We start from the raw sequence: 5000 nt of genomic DNA, 5'->3' as shown, positions 1-5000 counted from the left end.
CAGACAAACAGAAGAAAGAACAGCGATAAGTGAAAAGAAAATACATGATGGCTGTCAAAAGAAAAAAAAAAAGAAAGAAAAAGAAAGTAACAAAAAGTAAAAAGAAATAAAACGAAGAAATATACAAACAAAAAGAAAGAGAAAGAGAAAGAAGAGATAATACAAAAAAAGAAAAGAAGAATTTGTAGTAAAAAATAGTAAAGAAAGAAAGAACATTTTTATCGATGCATAACACACACCTAGACGACACACGACAGGACACGACACACACACACACACACACACACACACACACACACGAGCACAGTCGATTTCCACACCCCAGAAACTCCTCTAATCCCCCACACCCTCGCATCAGGATCATAAGCCCCAATCCCCCCAAAAACCACCCCCTCTCATGAACCCCCTCCCCTTACCCCCTAATAATGACAACAGGGACCCACCTTACCAGGGAAGTGACAGACAGACACGCAAAAAGATTGTGTGTGTGTGTGTGTGTGTGTGTGTGTGTGTGTGTGTGTGTGTGTGTGTGTGTGTGTGTGTGTGTGTGTGTGTGTGTGTGTGTGTGTGTGTGTGTGTGTGTGTGTGTGTGTGTGTGGCGCGAAAACCCACACGCCCGTCGCACCTTATCGTAAACCATCACTCATTCACATACCCTCCACGACAGGTGTTCAATATTCATAGTGTTCGCGGCCTACCTGTGCTCCTCCACACCTTAGAGCTACAGATGTGGTGATGGTGGTGGTGGTGATGGTGGTGGTGGTGGTGGTGGTGGAGAGGATGGGTAGGAAAGTAAGGGTAAGAATTGATAACCTTTAAAAATGAAGATTCTTTTTTTTATGAGAATCAGATTATATATACGATTTTCTGTAGGGTTTGTAATTCATTATTAGAGTAGTAGTAGTAGTAGTAGTAGTAGTAGTAGTAGTAGTAGTAGTGGTAGTAGTGGTGGTGGTGATGGTGGTGGTAGTGGTGGTGGTTGCGAGCACTTCAAAGGAGCTCAGTTATCCATTAATCACATCAGCTTATCTCTATCTTTGCTCGGTACTTTGTTTACTTTTTATCTTCACGCTGCTGTGCACATTGCGATTCATTCCACCGGGTTGCTGTCTCTGGATGGGTCAAAAGGCGGGGCAGTGCACAACAAAAGCGTCAATACCACGCACATCTGCTTCTGACGTTGCGTTTGAGCGAGGAAAAGACAGCGAGAGAGAGAGCATGACTAAAAATAAATGAATAAAAATTAAATTTCATCAAACTCCATTACCTTCTGATAATTTCACTAAAAGGAACACTAAGTAAATTTTCTCCCAATAGTTCCCTTTCATCTTACTTTTCCCGACATGAGTATACTAAACAAAAAATCCTTATTGGTTGCAATGCTTCGTCTGATATAGTCCTGTTCTTTTCCTCTCACACGTTTCACCAACTTCATCATTGTCTATTTAGCCAATTCACTACTGCAAACTTACCAAACTTCACCAAATCGCCTATTAGTCAGTCATGATGGAGTAAGTAGGACAATTTCTGCCCGATAAGCAACTACCATCATTTACAAATCTTACGAAACGAGAAGTAGTGTCCTGAATATAACAAAACTTTTCAGCAACAACCTAAATATAATAAAACTGATGCCGTGTTTCACAAAAGGGTTAAAAATGGAAGCTGGACGTTGAAGTAAACAAGACACAGTAATATAATTTATAACTTCTACACAACAAAGAATATCATATTAAACTTAGCAGAACCTTCCAGCGATACCTACAATATAATAAAACAGGTGCCTTGGTAATGAAAAGAGTTAAAAGTATTAGTCATACAATCAACAAGTTATAATTCCTGCCTAATAAGAAAAAACCACCCTAACCTTACAAAACCCTTCACTGACCCTTAGAATATCATGTAACTTGCATCTCTATTATTGAAAAGGGTTAAAATGCACGCTAATGGGTATGTGTGCCTGTATGTGTGTGTCCTTCCCTTCCCTTCCCTTCCTCTTCTCTCGGCCGGTGCTCCTTCAAGCGCTCATCCATCGTCAGTATGTATAGGAAATGGAGCAGCTCTGTAATCCTCTCTTGTCTATTTTCTCTCCTCCCATCTTCTTCCTCTCCCAGCTAACGCCCATCAGCGGAGGGTGGTGAAGAGGATGAAAGAGGGACGGCAGGGAGCAAGGGAAGACTAGCTGGATTGGCAGAAGGGAAAGGATACAGGGAAGAGATGGAGAAGGTCTGTAAGAGGGAAGGAAAAGATAGGAAAGGAGGAGGAGAAGTGAGGAGAGGTATATGAGGAGATAAGATGAGAGAAGCTAAAATGTGAGAGGAATGGAAGAGGAATATGAAAGAGGGAGAAGATAGGAAAGGAGGGGAAACTGGCGTGGAAGAAAGGAACAGTAGGAGGAAAGGAGAAAGAGGAGAGGGAGACACGTGTAGAAAGGTGAGGACAGGTATGAGAAGCAGGTGAAGCAATGAGTTGAGAGAGGATAGTAAGGAAGGAAGAGGAAGTATGTAAAGTAAGGAAAGATAGAAGTATGGGAAACAGGGGGCGGAGGAGGTACTGCCAAGGTGAGGACAGGTTGAAGACAGTGAGGTGAGGAAGGTAGGTCAGGGTCGATTGGGATAGAAAAGTCAGGCATGTGAGGGCGAAAAAGTAGTTTGGAGGTGCGGAAAAAAAGAGGAGAGGGGGGAGAGATAGCCAAGAGGAAGGAGAAAGTGGAAAGGAAAGGACAGGTAGAAGACAGACAGGTGAAGGAGGGAAAACAGGAAGATAATGAAGGAAAGGTGAATAGCTTATACAAAAAAAAAGAGAAAAGAAAAGATATAGTTACCGCTAAAACGTGAAGGAGGAAAAACAGGGACATGATAAAGGAAAAATTGAATGGCTTACGTAATCACAAAAAAAAAAATAATAATAATAATTAACGTGAAGGCAGACAGGAGAGAGAGAGAGAAAAAAAGGGGGTAAAGAAGGAAAAGTTGTAGAGTTTAAAAAAAAAAAAAAAAGGTACAAAGCGCTGGGGGATCTTGAGTGACAAGGCGGTGACATGGGAGTAGATGGAACAATGCACAAAATACTCACAAGTGTGGACAGCAAGGAACTAATGGACGAGTGAATAAGTAAAGGAATCAACAAAGGTGACGGTGGTGGTGGTGGTGGTGATGGATGTGTCAAACGGCATCTACAATTTTTCCTTTGTCGTTACGGTCCCTCGAGTAACAAAGAAACCCGCCGCCATTATTCTTGCATGGGGGGGGAAGATACACGGTGTTTTTCAATCTTTTTTTTTCTTTACGTGTGGTGGTCGCGCCTGACACTTTCCACCCACCACCACCAAAAAAAAAAAATTAAATAAATAAATAAATAAATAAAAATAAGAAGAAGAAGAATTAATAAAATAAACAAATAAGTAAATAAAACAAAATAAAACAAATCCATAAATAGCTAAATAAATAGATTGAAAAATAAAACCTCCTTCCACGTTACCAATACACTTCTTACAATTTTTCTCTCTTCAATACACAACACCTTCCCGCCGCAGCCCGACGAGGGGGAACTGAACGCACGAGGATTTACATAATTGACACAAACACTGACAAACAAGAAAAAGATGCGCCTCATGACCATATTCTGAAACATTTCTGCGCCGCACCTCCAGTACTTTCAAGTTACACGGGTTTTTTAGGGTGTTTTTAAGGTTTCTGAGACAGATTAACAAGAATTTTACATTATTAACAGGAGAAGCACTCTTGAAAATCCGCTTAATCCTCTGTGACATTTGAAAACAGTCGTGGTGAGACGTCAAAGTGTTTTTAAGTGTTTTCACGGTCCTAGTGACAGATTAACAAGATTTCTACACTATTAACAGGAAAAACACTCTTGAGGGCCCGACAAATCATCTCTGTGACCTTTCATTGTGAGAGAGCAAAGCGCTTCAGAATTTGGGCCTCACGACGACTACCACTACCACCACCACCACCACCAGCACCACCATCACCACCACCTCCACGACCAACACTCACCTCGGCGGGGCAGGAGAGAAGAGACTGGTGCTGCTGGGACGACACATTGAGAAACAGACATTGCAGTGTGAGAAAGAAAACGTGTGTGGAAAGACAAGACTGCGGGGTGACGCTAGTGAGAGAGAGAGAGAGAGAGAGAGAGAGAGAGAGAGAGAGAGAGAGAGAGAGAGAGAGAGAGAGAGAGAGAGAGAGAGAGAGAGAGAGAGAGAGAGAGAGAGAGAAACAAACCGACAGAAAAACACACACATAAAAAAATAAATAAATACAACAAAGACAAAACAAGACAAACATACCAAAACAACAAAACAGACACACAGACGAGAGATACAACAACAATAAGCCAACTTTCCATCACCGCCCCTCCCTCCACCACCACCACCACGACCACGCAAGCCACCGCAGGGAGTGACGGACGCCAATCAGCTGATCCACCAAAACAAACACACGTGCCGCCACACCCAAGCAACTTTGTGCACTTTTCCCACCCCGGGCCGAGGCGAAGGCTGACTGGGGGAGGCACGAGGCATAACAAGGGATAACTTCGGAATAACTTTAAGCTCCGGGAGGAAAATTGGAAGGTAAATAAGCATTACCCAAGGCAGTAAATAAGACGAGAGTAAAAGAGGACCGCACTAAATTCTGGATAAAAAAGATGAAAGGCAAGAAAAGGTAAAGAAAAGGGGTGAAAGGAAAATTGGGGGGGAATTTAAGCATTACGTAAAAGCAGTAAATAAGACGACGGGGGTAAAAATAGGAGCACTAAATTACGGATAAAAAGATGGAAAGCAGGTAACGAAAGGGGTTAAAGGGAAAAATGGGAGCAAGGACGGACCACGAATACGTTGACGGAGGAGGGAAAAAAAAAAACTCATGAAAAGGAGGGAAAAAATAGTAAAACAAGGTACAGTAAATTAAGAAAAAAAAAAACAGATTGAAGACAGGAAGAGCCAACCAAGGGACGGAGAAGAAAACAGGTTAAGTCTC

At 42.1% G+C, this 5000-nt stretch overlaps 1 long non-coding RNA gene across 1 annotated transcript in view; it reads right to left on the bottom strand.

Annotated features, from left to right (window-relative positions):
* The window catches only part of LOC135105906 (uncharacterized), a 45682-nt gene that overhangs the window by 2178 nt on the left and 38504 nt on the right, over positions 1-5000 (bottom strand). The window lies entirely within an intron of this gene.

This window comes from Scylla paramamosain, chromosome 12, assembly GCF_035594125.1.
Source record: "Scylla paramamosain isolate STU-SP2022 chromosome 12, ASM3559412v1, whole genome shotgun sequence".
NCBI classification, from domain to species: domain Eukaryota; kingdom Metazoa; phylum Arthropoda; class Malacostraca; order Decapoda; family Portunidae; genus Scylla; species Scylla paramamosain.
This window is presented reverse-complemented; position numbering and strand designations above follow the sequence as displayed.